Consider the following 18724-nt stretch of genomic DNA (forward strand, 5'->3'; position numbering starts at 1 on the left):
GTCTCTGATCTTGCCTTTTTAAACTTCTCCTCTTCCTTTGTCTCCCTGCTACTGTCTCCCTCGATCATGCTCTGTAGAACTCCTCACACGATCTCAGGGAGGGGAGGAATAAAAAGAGGAAAAGTGGGTCAGGGCGACCTATTTTTTTTCCCACAGTACACGGAGGCAGAGGGTGGCGGTGTTATCGTCAGTTAGACGAGGAGCAGGGCCTGATGGGGAGGCAGGGCCTTGTCGTTAGACGCAGCCACTCAGAACTGGGTCAGCAGCAAAGGCTACGTCTTGTAAACGGCTTGTCATACTGTGGAGAAAAGCTGCAAATGAACCATAGATTATACGCCCCAAGCTGAGCACTGAGGTTTCTCCTCGGTCCCTGGGTCCTTCCTTGAAATAAAAACACATGGAAGCTTGAGTGTAGTTCAGGAGTCTCTGAAGAACTGCCGCCTCCTCTATAAGTTGATCCTCTGCCCTGTACAGTCTTCAGTAATAGCGTTTGATTACTGCAGTCAGACTTGACAAGCTCAAAGCCCTTTGCCACACACACTTTTAAGTAAAGGATCTTTTCACATTTCTCTTTCTGCAGCACACGGGTTTCTCTCGACTAAATATAGCCCACTTCCTCTCAGATTTGCTCCACTTCATTCAGGTCAGGTTATTTACTGTACCAAGTTCAACTGTGGTTTAGAAATGAGCGGTGCAGATGCTTATTCAGCTGCAATGACCTCCTTGCATATCATCTGTGCCAAAGCCAGACGTGAATAGATAATTTGCTTACATGAGCCCTCTTGAGAGTTTTTTTTCTGACCAAAATAAATGGGGCAGATTTTGATAAGTCGGTTTCATAACTGTGGTGACCAACTTAACATGAGGACTTCTTGCTGATTTTTTTATTATTTTTTTTTTGCGAGAGAAAGTGTCTTCATCAGAAGTGTTCTTGGTACTGCTTGAGAAATATTCATCATATTTTACTTATTGATTTCACACTGGCCACTGTTGCTGCTTTTCTGTTTCGCACTGCTCGTGTTTGGTGGCGTGTCACACAGACAAAGCCGGATAAACACTGGGTTTGATCTCCTACACACAAATAATTGCTGTGGCTGTTCTCCAGAGCAAAGAACCGAAAATTGTGGCTTATTCTCACATTTGGGTCCACTTATGGAGCAACGCAACTTCCAAGCTGTGAATCTCGCTTGTGTTTCACTATGTGGAACAAATCTGCCTGTAATGAATCTCCCAGGACACCGTGGGGCCTTCATAACAGATTCTGCGTTTTGGCTCATCAACGAAGAGGCATCGACCGCACGCTTCTTAGTTTTCCGACACACAGAGGCTTTAACACCTCCGAAAAACATAAAAAGTACAAATTTACCGGAGCAATAGCAAAAACTCCGAGGGAAATACTTTCGGGACATTTTTTTGTCTGCAATTTTACTTTTGATTTATCTATATTGAATCTACAAAATGAAAATGCTCCTTGGTATTTGAATGTATTTTAGAAACAAGTGCAATGCATTACAATTTGAATGAGACACGAAAAGGCTCTTGTGTCTCATTCAAGCTTGGCTTTTACACATTGTATTACCACTTGCATGCTAATATGAGCGTTTGCGTTTGAAGTAGCTTCAATATATTGTGGTATCAAAATGTGGAAGTATTCAAAATGAGGCATTCGGAATGGATCACAAGTATTGCTTTTACTATTTTTACTATTTTTCAGTTCACTTATTTACGTATTATCTCTTATAGGGTCCGGAAGGTTGTTTTGGTTTAAGGCTAACTAGCCCCTTTTTCATTCTTAAGTTAAGATGTTATTGTGTGAACAGAAGATGTTTATGCCCGTCTGGTTTATTCCCAGTCAATGTTAATCATATTGGATTCGCTATGTGTGAAAACAACCTTATTAGCAAAGGTGTCACACTACAAACACAGCGTAATATCCCCGGGTGGGGCTAAACATGTCGGGGGATTGGATTAGCTGCGACACTCGGGTTAGTACATGCAGCGGTTCTTCTTAGTGCCCCGGCTCCTCAGCAGACCTGTCTCGTGTTATTCTTAGCCCCTAGAACTTCATGTCTCTGCGCAAAAGCCCCTTAACGGTAATTGCGGAGGCTGTCGGTGTCGCTCAACAACGTGCCTCTGAGGAGGTGTGTACGTGTGGAACCGTCCGTCTTCCTCTGTGTTGGAAGGTGATACGCCCTGAACAGAAGGGCGTAAGAACCGGTACTGGCCCACTTAAGCCAGTGTTGTTGTTTGTTAGTTTGGTGACAGAGAGGCACCGCAGTGTCTTTAGCAGATGGTTTCCAGCAAAGGCTGCACATGACGTGATAATATTACAATTTGGAAAGGTCAGACATGAAGAGAAGCAGTGGGAGGGCCGAGCCGCTCTCGCAGTGTCCACTCAGCCTGTCCAGTCTGCTGTTGTGAGCCACCGTTCTGGAGTGTGATGTCTACCAGAAGTTTCAAATGTTTTTTGGAATTAAACATAAATTCAGATTAATATGTTGACTTATGCTTGTACTGGGGAAATACCCAGCAGTCCACATTGTGTATAGTTATACTGAAAACTGTTAAAACTCTTGAAACGGTGCACTTCATGGTGCTTGTGTTGACACAGGCTCTGAGTAAGTCTGTCTTTACCTGGCTTTCAGTAAGGTGTGACTGTCTTTCTGTGTCCTGTTTTGACCCTTGCCACTTCCGGAATAACAACTGCAATTGGCTTCATCTGCCTCATGACCTTAACTAACCACGACTAGTTGTCATTGCACATTGATTTTTTTTTTTTACTGTTATCTTAAATGACTCCATGTTTTGAATGCTGGGGAAATGTATGTTTTTAAGAGTGCAATACAAATATTTACTGTACTTGTTGAACCTTGGTGACCTGCGTCAAAGTCGCTGCGAGGGTGCTGCAATATTTACACACCGATAAAAGCTCTCTATTGTGCTTTTACAGTAGACTTCCATCAGCTCATGAAAGGGCAGTTTGACAGTGTGGAGCCAGACTTTGGACTTTTGGACTCTGCTGTTTACTCTGGAGTTTCCAGAGGTCTTCATTGGAAGCCAGCAGGTCATCATCAACCTGTCAAAACACTGGCTGCAGGACACTCCCTCCTCTCTGAATTAAGGGCTGCGATTGGCTGCTATGAATGAGTGGCTCATCCTTGGATATTTGTTTTGGAGCTACAGGTCACTCTGTGCTGGTGGCTCTGACTCTGAACAAGAAAAGTAGTCTGGAATTTCCTTTTATGTAAACAACACCTCGAGAGGGAGTGAGAAGTACCCAGGTGTGTTCCATAAAGCCGCCTTCACTGTCACGCCACCTATCCATCTTCCTGAATCAGTTCTGGTCTTGTTCATGAAAGCGGAAAAGGAGATGTGGGGGGGGGGTTTAAAATAAATCTGCACCGGCCAGTCAGACATTTTGAAATTCTGTTTCTAACCTAGTCTGATAAAGAGGTTAAAGATACAGCATTCTGATAAATCTCTCCCCACCAGGGGGAACAGATAAGGGGTGGCGTAGATTGAATAAAAGAGTCAGGGAGAAAGACGGAGGTTAGGTGGGGGGGTGTAGGAGGAGAGCTGAGATGTCTATCAGGCTGCATGAAGGGTTTTTTTTGTCTTGCAGATCCAGTTCAAGGGCGCCCGCAGGCGAGGCAGCTCTCGCTCTTGCCGTGCCAACGCTGCCGCTCAAGGTCATATGAGCCAGCACTGTGACATTAAAGAGGAACAGGAAAGGGGAACTGGAGGAGGGGGGGGGGTGGTTGCAGTAAGCCATCAACCACAGACGCACACATGTAGTCACACACCACCCAGAATTGACGTGTAAGGGGAAAATCAACCATTAACTCCTTAAATAACTTTCTCCTCTGGTGTCTGCATCCACAGGCAGTTCTTATGAGACCAGGAGCTTTTGAAGGGCAGTAATGAGTGTGTCTTTGTCTCTCAGCACACTGCAACGCGATGGTTGGATAACGGCTTTGTAGTTGCCAGATACACATAAAGCCTCTATATACCGTATGTATGGGAGAGAATGGTAGCGGCACAGTAATAAGCCTTCAGGGGAGGAAGCGCTGGGAAGAAAAATGTCTCCAAGTTATTTTAAAAGAACACTCCACTAATGACACTTGCATTAGAAGAGTTTGGCCCAAGTTTACTTTCATCTAAGTTAGTTTGGACTTTTTCGCCAATTAGCCCTGGCTCAAGTTCAGGATGGGAGGAACAACGAAATTGATGATTTGAATTTAATCAGCGACTCCATTTGCTCGAGCATAATAATCATTTCACCTAAAACTTAGTCGATGATAGAGAGAATTCATTTGAATGAGGCATATCATTTTCTTAGTCATACTTGCAGATGTTTCATGAAACGTTTTTCTTGGTTCATAAAATAAAGTTGCTTTTTTTCCGTCATTATTTCTGTTTTTGTGGCAGATTTTGGGATATTTTGGAATGTTTTGTTTACTATTTTATTTAACGCAAAATGCTAATTCAGCTTGTTCATTTTATTTCACTATCCTAAATCATTTTGCTGCGCCAAAGTTGCAGATACATTCTCACTTAGTTCCTGAACAGATTGTAGAATTAACTTGCAGTACAGAATGACTTCATTCTCCCAGAAACTTTCATCGTGGCAGCCATATTTAGTTAGTACAAGATTTTACATTATAATAAAGCAAACAGATATATTTAAAACAGCTTCTCTTAGTTTAATGTCTGTGAATATATATGCCGTAGCGCCATGGAAACATTCAGTATTACAAGGCTTTTATTTTCATCTGAAATTTTCTCTGACGCCAGCATTGTACCTTTTCAACCTCAAAACACTTTTATTGTTTTGTCTTTATGAGCTCTCATTCATGATTCAATTCCCTAACACTTCCATTGAATCTTATTTCTAATGATCCTCCTAACACTGGGAGGGATGAAGTAACTCACTTCACACTGAAATGTAGCTTTGTGCCACCCTTAAAACATCCGACAGTGGCACCGCGGGAAGAAAATTTAAAGCGTGTCAGCCCACAGGCCCACTGGGATTTTAAACTGTGGATTTTAGCATCAGGTGTTTCACACATGTCGTAAGACTTGTGAGCAAATTAGGAAAGAAACAGGTGTTAACGGTATAATTCATAATGGGTGACTTCCATTTAACTGCTTGGGGGTGTTCTGGGTCTTTGCTCGTGCAGCCTCGCTGTCACACTGTGGTGCTTTACTGGGACACAGACACTGAGCTATTGTTACTCTTCCATTAGGGCTCTGCATTGTCGGGATAAATAGTTACCTTTGTCTGGGAATTTAACGTGACAGCGCCGGTTTAGAGAGGTAGTTCTGTAATTATTATGCTTTAGGACGTATACCAAACCGAAGTGTACGCACTGTGTATATTACTTGGTAAGTCGGCTCACAAGTATGCTACATCTGCGTGATATTTTTGCGTCATTTTGCTGCCTTAATCACATGTAAGGAACTGTAATGCACTTGTATCTGAATAAACTTGGGATCAGGTTCTGAACTACCTCATTAGCATTTGGTCCGTGTAGCTGTCCAGTGTGCGTTTGGATCAGTTGTTTGTGCCCCTGATGATGGTGTTTAATTAATTTGAAATTGTAGTCTTTCATATGTGCTTGAAATCGTCACCTTGACGTCATGAATATGTCAGATTCCAGTGCATTTCCAACTTCATTAAATGTACTTATTTACTACTCATTTTGTTCACTGGCCAGTGCCAGAACTGTAAAAGGCTCCCCATCCATGGCTTTACACCAGCAAGGTGAATGTGGTGGTACAAGGTGAATGTAATGTGGACGATTTTTGGACGGAGATAAGACTGTTTTCTGGAACAGAACTAATAGCCTTACTATCATCTAAATTTCCTCGTCGATGTAAAAGTGCAGGCAGACATTGTTTGAGCTTACAAAGTCAGTCTGGCTAATGGAGCAGCTTCAGGCCATGCATCAATATGACATCACAGATTACAATCTTTAGACTTTGGGAGCACTTTAGGTACTTTCAGTGCTGGAAGAGTGAGGCAAGAACTGGCCGACGAAACACTGAGTCATTATAATAACAATCACAGAGATGAGGGTGGAGTCTTGCACTTGTACAGATGAATTACTTTAGTATTCCCAACGGAGCGCCGCGGTGAACTTTGTTTCTTTTTTATGTAGTTAAAACCAAACTCTTCAGAGCTCATCTATCTCCACTTAGTGTGTGGTCTGTTCAAAAAGGAGCATTTCAGGACAGATCTGTTTAGTGTGCTGCCCCTGGGCCATATACGACCGTCTGACCGGGCCAGTCTGGTCCATGTGACGTCAACGATGGATTACAAATCATACCATGAGTGAACTGTTTAGAGTGGAACTCTTTGATATTTCTGATACAACTTCACTGAGTAAAACTTTCTGCATTAGAGACATATATTGAGATACTTCTAAGCCATTATAGTATTGTGTTGTTAATGTTTAATGAGTGAATAACGCTTTGTTGAATATTATTTTTAGAACAGTTTCCTAACAATGTTACATATTGCGCATGCCACTTTTATTTAGTTTTCTTTTTTTTTAATTTAAATGTGATAAACTCATAGACATTTACTATACATTATTATTGTTATTATTATTATTATTGACACCATCGTATTATACTTCTTTAAATATATTTTAACATAAAGCATTTTGTTTTTGAAATAGTGCATCTTGGCTGTTTATTTTTGTATATATTTTTTTTATATAATACCTACATTGTAATCCTCATAAAACAGTCTGACTTAAATTAAAAAGATACCCCCCCCTAAAATAGGCATATATAGTGTACACATTAAGCTAATTTTGGTTAATATGTCTTGTCTTTTGGTTGGCTTTTTTTCTTTTATATTTTCAAGCTTTGAAGTTCCATTTTCTCAAGAAACCTGGGTCAAGTTGTGATAATATACAGTAAACAATGTGGTTCAATATGTAGTTCATTATTGAGGTAACTATGGATGTCATTTGGCGCAGTGTTGTATTGTAAGTCAATATCATAAATAAAGGCAATCAAAATTTCGCAGCCGTTTTTCAGTCTGCTCAGAAATAGTTCCTTATTAGTTATTAATCACTGTCAGAGTTTGCTGACCAGATTTCTGCCGTATCTGACCGTCTAATTGAATCGGCCGTATCTCACCAGCAAAACTGCTGATTCCCATGGATAGCCATTTAATCGCTAGTTCCATTACTGCCTTGCTCGTCCCTCTGATTATGACATTTGACAGAACTCTGAATCAGTTTTATTGGCTGCTCATTGATTTATAGTTTTGCCCACAAAGATGGAGGACATTTTGATGCTTGGAAAACAAAGACTAAATGATTAAACTGCATCCTTTCTGACATCAATTTCTCAGCATTACAAAAGCCCATGAAAGAGCAGTTGTTGTCATATAGATTTGACAACGGTCAGTCGGATTCATACTTGTTGTTCATGTTCTCAGTGGACGTTTGCCTCTAAAGGACAATTACAGAGGAAACCAGTCACGCAGTTTCTTCATCAGTGTCTAATGGTAATGACCTTTTAGCATTTAGCATGACATTTTAACAAATGAATAGCAAACAAAATACCAACAATTTAACTCTATTATAGAATAGAATGTTTTTGCGACATTTATGAGGCATTGTTTGTAGTTATGCTTGTTTTTATTTATTTTACAATCATTTTAATGAATGCAAATACTGTCAGTCATTATAGGGTTTATATATCTTTAACACCACAAATATCTGCCACATTATCCGTGAACTGATGTAATGATTATTGTTATAAATGCTGCAACACTTTTGGTAAGATAAAAAGGATTTCTTATTAAATTTTGTATTCAGATCTATAGCTCAATATGTGTTGAGCTAACTGTGTAGACCGGGATCACGACTGCACATTCAGCAGCTCTTCTATGAAAAATCTATAAGGCATTATCCTTCTGCCTGCGCGTCTTTCCTGTGTGTCCAACATTAAAAGACAGATCAGACCAGAACCACCGAGGAATTCTCTCGGGGTTTGAAGACATTTATATGTGTGACATCCATTCTAAGTCCATATGAACAGTACTTTCTTCTCAGACAGGCTTTACTGGATAAGTGTCTCTTGTACTTGTGACGCAATCCCTTTGAACACTAACCACTCAAAGCTGGATTTGAAGCGCCACTGAACCCTGGTGAACTTTGCCATTTGAGCCGAGTCAGAAAAGCGCAGAAGAAAAGACGCCCCCTCCCCTGCACCACCCCGTGCCCCGGGACCCTCTATCACACCTGTTCATGGCCGGGCTGGCAGTGGACCATTTCCACTCTTTCTTCTGATTAAATGAAAAAGCATTTAGACTAAACAATCAATAGGTACAGGCTTGAGTCGTGGATTGCCCCGGCATAAATCTCCCCTGTGCCTGGCATGGAGTCGTCTCTGTATCATTTTTGCTGATTAGTTTTCCCATTACTCAAAACAGATGTGTTCTCTGGTGATGAATGATCCAATTATGGGATATTTGTCACCCGTTTGATATCTGCTGCTGGTATAAGACTGTAAAGATTTTTCAGTCTGGCGCTATCCCTCCAATCCGCTGAGCCGCCAGCCAGGGTCCACTCGGCCTCTGGATTTACTTAAATGGCACGACCGGGAGTCCCAGAGAGACTGCCTCACGCTGGGTCTGTCTGATCATCTTTTTAAATCGCGTGGCAGCTGATTAGAGGATACTAAATCCACACTTCTTTCCTCTGCTCTCGCTCTGTATGAAGTTGGAGCTATGAGGAGTGTGAGAGAGTTGTCGGCCTTCTTGATCACCACTAATAAGTTCAATTGGAGACTTAAGATTGATACGTAGCTCGCAGTCAAGATCATAAAAGCAGCACAGGTTGAGCGAGTGAATTTTAGATGTCCTGTTAGGTCCTCTAAAAGCTTATGGAGGTAGCTTAAATTTGCCAGGCTGAAAGTAAAACTGTTGTTTCCTCAAAACATTTGAGAAGGCTAAGGTTGGCATCTTAAGCAAGTCAAGTAGTGTGTCATATAAACTGGGGTTTTGGCAAACCGGTGTAAAAAAAAGAAACCAGATAGTGTTAAATTTTTGTGGTGAAGCAAGATCCAGAAACAAGCTGCAACATGTTTTTCTATGCTTCGTTTAGCCCAAATAAAGGCAACTTGCAGTTTCAGCAGTTTCCAAGACTTGTAGTTGTCGTCTACTGGTTCGCAAAGGTGTTTTTGCTCCATGTTTTTGTTGTGAGTGACCTCATTTAAACAAGGTAAAGTCCTGAAAACACTGTACAGTTACTTGTGTACTTGATCAGTCAATAAAGCTGCATTGGTTTGGAATACAACATTTAAAAAAAAAGGAAATGTCAATGCTTACTGCAGGTATAGTGATACATGTGTCTCAGAAGAGCAGCACTATTAGGCTTATTGGTATTTTCCCCACTCCCAAATGATAGCACTAGTTTTGGGTGTCCAGTTGTTAACTACTAGGGTGAAGTTGGTCCACATGGGGTAGAGTTCCATCATGTATTGAGCTCTTTATTTGCATTTCCCCTGTCAGAATCCAAAAGTGTGTTCGACCTGGTTCACCTCCAGTTGACAAGCCTTAGGTAACGGCCATACGTGTGTAAACTGTACTTGACCCCCTATAGACGCACACTTGCACACCCCGCCCAAAAAAGGCACATCTAAAAGTATTTCTGTTGACCCTCAGTCCCCTCTCTGTCTGTGGACAGTAGGCTGATTCTGCATCCTCCCTCACTTACTTTCTCTATTGTGTGTGTGTGTGTGTGTGTGTGTGTGTGTGTGTGTGTGTGTGTGTGTGTGTGTGTGTGTGTGTGTGTGTGTGTGTGTGTGTGTGTGTGTGTGTGTGTGTGTGTGTGACAGCTGCCTAATTGGGCATTCTCCCCTCGTCGGAGTGCCTGCCTCTCCTCTCCTCTCCTCTCCTCTCTCTCCTCCAGCCTGGGCCGGGGCTGCTGACGAATGGCAGCGGATTACAGATGAGGACACAGTGACCTGCCTGACCTTGCTGCACAGCCGCGGGGGAGGAAGAGGGTTGTGGGGGGGTGGTGAGCGTTAGGGGTGGGGCAGACAGGGTGCTAGGACCGCAGAGGGGCGGAGCAAGAGAGGGGGAGCAGCTGTGGGCATAGGTGTCGGGAGGAGAGGGGGGGGGGCAAGTAGCATCAGGTCAGTGGAAGATGAGGTCGCTCAAAGGTGGGCGCAATATTGGTGTGGGGGGATTCAGGAGGGGGGCCTGCCAGGTGGTGGAGCAGACAGAAGGGTGATCAGGAAAATGACAAGTGTCACATGACAGCACCCACCTCCCCACTCCCCCCTTGGCCCATGTCATAAAGTCAAGGGCACAAGCCCCTGCTGGCAGCCGCCACTGCGGCATTTCCCCCTGCTTTTATTTATAAATGTATTTCATCCTCTCCTCTTCCTCCTCTCTTCTTCCCACTTGTTTTATGTGTCTATCACACGCGCAGCCTCTATATGGCTGCTGGCATGCCTGCGCGCTCACACCCCCGGGCCACAGTGTCGGTCAAAAGGAGGCGGCAAATCCTTGAGTGTGTTGAATTTTAATTTGGGTTTGTACTATAGATCCCCTCCACACACCCACCCACCTCCACCTTCCTGCTGTGTGTGTGTGTGTGAGACTGCCAAGGTGAGGTTGTGTCCTCTTGTTAAGAGCGATTAATGGCACTCGTTATGTACATAATGAAATATCCCTGCTGATGCATAGGCGAGCGTTGGGTGCGTCTCTCTCACTGTCTGTCGGTCACACTTCTTTCCCTTTAGTGTGTGTGCGTGTGTGTTTGTGCGCGTGCGGAGGAGCACTGAGGACACTGTGTTACAGCCTCCAGGCAACTTTGCTGTGTTTGATATGGTGTAGAGTCCCCCATCCCCTCCTCTTTGTGAGCCATCTCTCCAAATGAAAAACGAACAGGAATTAAGGTCCTGTCAATTCTGTCGAGTTTGTTCCTCTTTTTCGCACAACATTGCACCTTCCCTGCGTGACATGTGTTCTGAGAGATACAGATGGGTGGCTCACCACAGAGTCCCCGTTCTGACTGACGGAGTAAATTTAGATCTAATCTTCTTGGGTGTGTTCTTCTAGGGCGCCACATTGTTCACTGTTGTTGTGTTGTTTACTCGTGTGTGTGTGTGTGTGTTTCTTCTCCGGGCTCCTCTGTATCTTATATTTGAAGTTGTGTGTGTGCACCAGAGTCTCTGAGTCAAGCTGTGCAAGCTCCTTTAATCCCACGCCCTGGTGCACGTAGGCTTGATTAGTGGCAGCAGTTATCTGTGCAGAAGACAGCCCGCCCTCCTTTAACATTTGGTCAGGTCTGGGGCACAAGGGGGGCGGGGGGTGTCAAGTCATGAGAAAGGTGAACAAGGAAGGAGAAAGGCAGAGGGGGCGGCGTTGGCGGAGGGATGGCGGGATGGAGGCAAGGAGGGGAGGGCGGACGCCTGTTTAGTATTCCGAAGGAGCAGCGCTGCCAGTAGAGCAAATTGATTACTGCACTTTACCTGTATCAGCCTCCACAGCTAAGGATGACAAGGTACGAGAGCATGATGGGTGTCTTCTCTCACCCTACAACCGCAGCAAACTCGGCGTGGTGGCAGTTGGCTTAGTGTGGATTTTACCTTTTACCCCGGCTTTGTACGTTTATCACCAGAGACTTCTGCGCGTATCTCAGTGGTCTACCTCTCAGTGTGAAGCGGTAGCGACGAGTATTTACACCTCTATGCCAACGCTGGGAGGAGAATTTGATCCATAAAAGACTGAATGTAGTAATCATTTTATTGTTGTAAAACAAAAACTGACTTTTGGATTGGATCCACTTATTATATACTTATTACATATAATTAGTTGTATTTTCTTGAGTACGCTATAAGAACCGATGTTGACTCAGTGTTGTAGACCAAACCTTCAATATGTGCTATTCATATAATTTTTCTTTTTAACATTTGAACAGTGTAGGGGGAAATAAGTACCTAACTATTCTGAGGGAACGGGTGAGCTAACAAAAGGACTACACTATAAACAGAATAATATACTGTTATTATACAAGTAGTTTCCCACAAATTCCTCTAGTCAACTTTGGGTTCAATTGTGTGAGATGGTGACTGACAGACTGGATTTTTTTTTTTTTTTGGGACACCACAGTCCAGGCGGGAGCTGTTCTTCTTGTCAAATCTAAAGTGCTGCGGGAAACCCTGAATTAGCCCAAACTGAGGGCTATGTGACATTAAAAGCAATATTGATATTGAGATAGAAAGGGATACCATGAAATAACCCCAATCTGATGTACTTTTGGTCAGTCACACACAGCTTGTCACACAAATCAAAACAAATGAAAAACATAGTGGACATGATGGGTGGATGGACAAACTACTTGCCTTTAGGAAAAATGAAAAATATTTTGAAGGGCTGAAACACAGATGATATTCAACTATTACGATGGGACTATTGCGAGGAACAGCGTTTTAACAGTGCCTTAAGTATAAATTGAATATCAAATGCACATTTATACACATATATTCCTCAAACCTGTCACTGCTCAGATGAGATTTCAATTCCGAGTCAATTACGGCAATCACTTTAGCCCCCGCAGTTACGTGCCCTGCGTCGTCAATAGTCAGCTGCTTCCGCTCACATTTTAATATTCACAGCCTGTTGGTGGCCTGGCCTAAATCAAGAATGCTCTATTCACTGAGGAATGTGACCACTGAAAGCTGATTAGGCGAGCGCAGTCTTATCTCCACCTGTTTGGAAAGGACATGGTTGAAATGCAGTTTATTAGATTTATATTTCGTGGAGCCTGGCTTGTTATTGCTGTTGCTCAAAAACGAATATTGCTCCCGAACCTTTTTCCATGTGACAATATTTCCTTATCAAATCTGTTTATTTATATCTTTTAATATATTTCATATGCTTGGGTTGGTGCTTGAGGGGATAGCCGCACGACTGCCATTGCGGAATGTTTCAAAACCAATATACTGCTGGCAATTTCTTTTATTCAACTTTTGTCTGATTTGTTAGCTGTCATGGAACTCTTGTCTGTTTATTGGTGATGAAATTATTTGGAGCATGTTAGCCATGCATCTATGCTAAGATAACAAGTTGTTGCATTCCTATTTCTACAATGCTTCTACTTCTAAAATGTGTCACTATAACATTGTTTTAATATCAGTTACCTCCATAGTGTATTCCTTTATCTGACCCCCAGTAAACTGGGCTGTTTGACAGCAGAGCAACTTTATTAGCCGTCAAAATGTGCTTTCCTTACACATTTTAAATGACAATCCATCCCTGAAACGCAGTCCATAAGTCAGACAACACAAAAAAAGCATTACAATATGAGGCCTCCAGCTCAGTAATAATTCCTTACAGATCAGAGCCGGCTAAGTCCGACAACATCTCTGCTCTAGTCGGGGACAGAGTGTAGTGGAGAATTTTAGGTGGCGGCTTAAATGTAAAGAGACAGCTAAGCTGACAAAGTTTCAATAGAATTTACACATATTGCTGGCTCAGGCCTGGAGATCAGAGAGATTATGAGCTTTTTGGCACCAGACATGTTTTCAACCTCCTAGATAGTGTCCAAGGCAACAACTCTGGCACAAACTGTATTTCTATTGAATGTAGAATTATATATACAAGAGTCACGCTGAGATGCTTTCCTACAATTTCAACGTACTGTTTTCTTTTCTGCATTTCCAGAATGTTTCAACATTGTGAAGATTTAAGGAGTGTCCGTTTTGCTGCGTTGTGACGTGGAATCTGGATTTGATGGTAAGATTCCTTTCATGATTTGAATTGTGACAATGTGAGACAGTAATCGAAAAATACTATCATCTCAACAGCAGCCATGTGTGTTTGGAAAAAAAACATGAATGATATTACTGTGAATAATCATTCTGTTGTCTGTCAATGCAACTCAAATTTATCACTAATGTATTTTATTATTCATTCTCTTTTCAGTTGTTTGTAATACATTTGATGCGTTCTATAAATATTACATAAAAGAGCCTCAGAAACAATGTTGACAGCGCAACTGTGATGGCAATGATGACTGTGAATTAAATTGCGTTAATCTCCAATTAGCACAGTTTAGATTAAACTGATGTGTTCCTTTGTTAATTGTTTGCTATGATCGTGGCAAGGCATGGTAATCTCCATCACAACAACATGCTGGCTTTTGTTTTGCCTGAGAAGAAATCAGATGAAGCTTGTAACATTAACTTCAATAGCACGTTTGTCTGAAGCCCACACTTGGGTCTTCTCCAAGTCTTAACAGGGCGGAGAAAAGACTTAAAAAACACTTATTGTTGCCGCTTTTATCAGCGTAAGCCAAAACCATAGTGAGAATAGCGGTTGGGTTTCAGGTGGACAATATGTGAATTGTGAATGCGTGTGCCTGTTGTGTCAGGTTAGACGGTCCCTGCTCCATGAGTACTAGGTCGGGCGTCAGGATCAGACTAATCTTATTGAAGTCTCCTGTTAGTTGGCATGTACTCGGCTCTGCCCTGCCAGCTGGATTGATGCAGCTCCAGCATTCCTCTGAAAAGGTTACACATAATTGTAATGTGGTTAAATGTAACTAAATAATGTGAGAGATTCATTATGTTGTGTCAAATTTGGAGGAATGGTTTCCTGGTCGTGTGGCGCACCTTTCGATATTGAACTTAAATTCATCAATTTAGCTGCTCATTCACAGTTGGAATCATTTTTGGGTGGCAACCAAAAACATTTTTTTTTCGCTTTAACTTGTCAGGTTAAATTGGATATAAATATTAGCAAACATCATGGTGCTTGGTGATTGTGTTACAGGACGCTTTGTAGCTTTAAAAAAGTGCATCCATATTTAAGTCAGATGTCATCTCAGCTCCCAAATATTCTCTTAATTCAGTGTGCACTCTTAATTTATAATACCCAAATTTGCAGTGTGTCGCTTTAATTATAACGCGCACCAATAGGGGAGCGGGAGTTAGATGGAGACGCTAGCTTATTGAATTTGCTTGTTGTTTTTGGTGTGGGTTGTGGACGACGGGCCGTTTGTTGTCACTCTGAATAAAAGGACATGTTGTGCCTGAAATCCGGCTTGTTTGTTTTGGGTGAATTAGCTACGCTGTTCAAGTTGACCACATGTTTCCAAATGAATTTGATTCAGGGTTAGTCGTCCCACTGTAGAATAAAACATGCCAATAACAGACCGTTAAGCTGCAATTCTCTTAGCATTCTAGTCGCCATCTTGTGCCAGTTGTTGACAGTTGCTCTAGTTTATTTTTTTTTTATGTGTTGAAAAGTATTGTCTGCACCCTTCATAGAGAAGCAGAGAATCGCTGCAGGTAAATATATTAAAACTGAAGTCTAAAATTGGCTTGCAATTGTCGTGGTACAAATATATTAACCTGCCGTTTTAACATGGCTTTGTGATTCTGCTTCATTTTCTTTTATGATCATCGAGAGTGATTTCTAACTTTGATTCCATCAGAGCTGCCGTTGGGGATCATGGGAAGTGAGAAAATAAAATTAATGAGGGCAACATGAAAGACACAGCAGAGATGTGTCCTCCTCCTTTTTAGACATTAAGAAATCTGTCAAGCGCCATATTACTTCGAATCATTGCAAATGACTCAGAGGGGGGAAAAAGCAATACTCTTTTAACCCAGGCGAGCATCTTGCTGACTCACGGCGATGGTCCTTTTAGGGTTGATGCCAAGGATATTATGGAAATGATTCATTAAGGCCAAGGTTTTTAGCTGGTTTTATCCAGCTTCCAGGGCCGCCTGACAGCGGGACATTTGATCTCAATTGCAAAGTGGCCCATTTCCCTTGGACATCATCACCACTGCAGGCTGCTTCGAACGCTGAGTCGTGCTGCTGGCATGTTGGCCACGGGGCAGTCAGCTGTTCCTATTTCCAGCAGCAGTGTTTACAAATTGACAGTATGTGTTGTTGCGGGATGGAAATGAGGCGCGTTTTGGGCAGGCGATGGAAGCAGAAGATTACCTCTGAGCCCATTAGAAATGAATCAGGTATAGATTAATGGCAGACACGGCTCATTAAGAAGGAATGTGTGTGTGTTTAATTGATGCTCTAATTCACGGCCTCTCAGGAAATGGCCCTTGGGTGGGTCCTCTAAATGGCACACAAATATTTACTATGGACACAAATATTTTTGCAAGCACATCCATACAGACTTGTGCCTGCTAGGTGAAAGAAGAGATGATACAGTACAGCCGGATTCGTTTGGAGTCCGTCCTCATTCGTGCTCTTGTGACTCCTCTTTGAGAAGGAAGTGTGTACCAGAGTGTCCTACCTATGTGGATTTTTAAAAATACCTATGGTAAATGAATATTTACAAACAGGCCAGGTGCTTTGGGTTGGGTTGAAGCCAGGTGTTCAGGCATCAGTCAAGTATGGATCGCAGAGAACAAACCAAAAGTTCCGGGCGACAGTCAACCCATGGATTTTGTGTTTGACATATGCTAGCTCTAAAGTTACAGCCCCTCTTAAATTTTAGTAGTTAACTAAATAGGTTGTGGAAAAAGTATACAAGACATCTTAGATGTTTAATGGTTTGTTTTTTTAATGGTTTCATTTTATTAAATCACTTGATAGTTTCTTCCTGGTTTGGGTTTAATGGTTATATGGCAGTGGGTAATTCATGCATTTGAGGCTTCTGGCTGGCACAATTTTTTTGAATGTTGTGAACTTAAAATCCTGCATTCCGGTGTGAAATAAAAATAGAGTTTTGGGTCATTTTAGATACCTGCTGTCATGCCAGTACGTGAATTGATTTTTTCTAATACTCGCTGTCAACCCCATGACCTCTTTGTCCCGGAGCCCAGTTGAAGACCAATCCACCCCCGTGTAACGCATTCGAGGCCAAGAAAAAAAAAAAAAAAATCAGCTCCCGTTTGGTTTGATTTAAGCTTTCAGTCATCACCGACTGTTCCTCTCGACGAGTGCGGTGAGTAGGATGGTTTTTCCCAATGGATAGCCTGCGCTACTTAACACAAGAGGTCTGACTTTTCGTGTATCACATTTCCTTTATGTGGGCTACATCCACCGGTTTCTGTGTCCACACATGCGGGCGTGTGTGCCGTGCATGACTTGTTTGGTCAATGCATCCTAAGAAGTGGGTCACAGTGCCCTAGTTCTCATTGTGTGGGCGTTTGCATATCTGTGTATTGCATTTCAGCACTGCTTTTGTCCTGATTGACTTATCTGCGAAACCTTCTCTTTTTCCATCTCACCTGCTGTTAGGTCGCATGTTTTAAACTTGTTTACCATTCTCAAGGTGAACAAGCGCTTTTAATTCAACTTTCCACACTTGTGGCGAGCTCTGCATTCGGTCAGGTAGCTTATGTTTTGTCTTATTTAATCACGTCAGGCCATATTAAATCTACAAATAGCGGTCACACCGCATGTGTAAGTGAGCCACCCTGTTGAGTTGGTGCCTCAGGGATGGACTACAGATTACATGATATAATAGTGTTTAGGCATTGCCTCTCCTTTTTAAATTCTTTTAACCTTGACTCCCCTTAAATGCCGGGAGAACACATCTGCCAGGCTGGTGTCAGACATTAGTAATACACACCGCTTGGGCAGCATTGTCACTTTTTATTAACGCTCAGAGCTTTGCATGGACACCAGCTGTTGCATCAAGTGGAAAAGCCTGGGCGACATGAATGACCGTGACTTTAACTGCAGCTCCTCTGACTCGTCCCCTTTTTAATTCTTTTGTTTAGTCTCATACATTTTAAATGGCTGAAATGGATTACCTTACCCGTCAGTTAAGGTCATTTTAGGAAGGTTTTATTTAAGATAAAGACTGTCTTAAAATGTCTTGTATGCATATTTTGTGTTTGGCCGTCAAGGTTATTTTGTGTTAAAATATTTGTTTTTTAAAACAAGACATCTGCTCTGGACAGGCAAATGCTGATTAACATTTCTTTGAACTGGTTTTCATTATGATGATATTGAGATGTCCTGCGAGGAACTTTAACAGGGTGCTTACTGTCCATCAGGTCACTTTCTGGGAGGCTTTAAAACATGTTTTTTTCTTCAGAAGGTGTCTCATAAATCAAATCTGTAAAGCCTTGTACTCAAACGGGATGTGACTGCTAATACAACATTCATTCATGTCGTAGTCTAGAAGCTAGATAGATATAGAATGTACACAGAAGTAGCTTGCAATTTATGAAACAACTGGGCTCAAGGGCCGCTGTCACCAACAAACTTTGTTGTTAAGCAGCGTCCATAAAGGTCCAACAAAGTGACAAAAAGGTGATGAATATCTGCTTTTCTCAATATGTGAAATACTCACTTTTATTCTCGATATTTCATTTGAACAAGTGAAATATGCGATGACCTCTTTTCAATTGTGTTGGTGTTGTAGAGAAGTAGGACAAACAAGCCCCAAACCCCTGTGAAGCTCTCCTCTCTTCCTGTCACTTGGCCTCTCCCTCAGTCCACATCTGACTTAAGGGGTAAAAATCACTGTTGAGTGTTGCCGGCTCTGTCATTGGCTGACATTGTCAAGGATAATAGATAATCACCAGAGAAACCGTAAAGCAGCTCATTGGTGCTTTTGCGTCCCATGGTGGGGGAAGGAGGGGTGAAGGTCAGGCTTTTTGGGTGCCACTACCAATGAGATGACATGTTAACAGATGTGTAAGGTCATTTTCAATGTATACACCGGAGGAAGATAATGTAATAATAATGCACACTTCACAG

The 18724-nt window shown here is 42.2% G+C and overlaps 1 protein-coding gene across 3 annotated transcripts in view; it reads left to right on the plus strand.

Annotated features, from left to right (window-relative positions):
* The window catches only part of nrip1b (nuclear receptor interacting protein 1b), a 41101-nt gene that overhangs the window by 14213 nt on the left and 8164 nt on the right, over positions 1-18724 (plus strand). For 2 of the 3 annotated variants that reach the window (XM_053848135.1, XM_053848134.1), the window contains one exon: positions 13700-13771. The gene's annotated coding sequence lies outside the window, so the exon portion shown is untranslated. Of the gene's footprint in view, positions 1-3769; positions 7526-13699; positions 13772-18724 lie in introns of those variants that run through there. The other variant, XM_053848136.1, reaches the window with a different exon arrangement.

Source organism: Synchiropus splendidus, chromosome 17, assembly GCF_027744825.2.
Source record: "Synchiropus splendidus isolate RoL2022-P1 chromosome 17, RoL_Sspl_1.0, whole genome shotgun sequence".
Classification (NCBI taxonomy): domain Eukaryota; kingdom Metazoa; phylum Chordata; class Actinopteri; order Syngnathiformes; family Callionymidae; genus Synchiropus; species Synchiropus splendidus.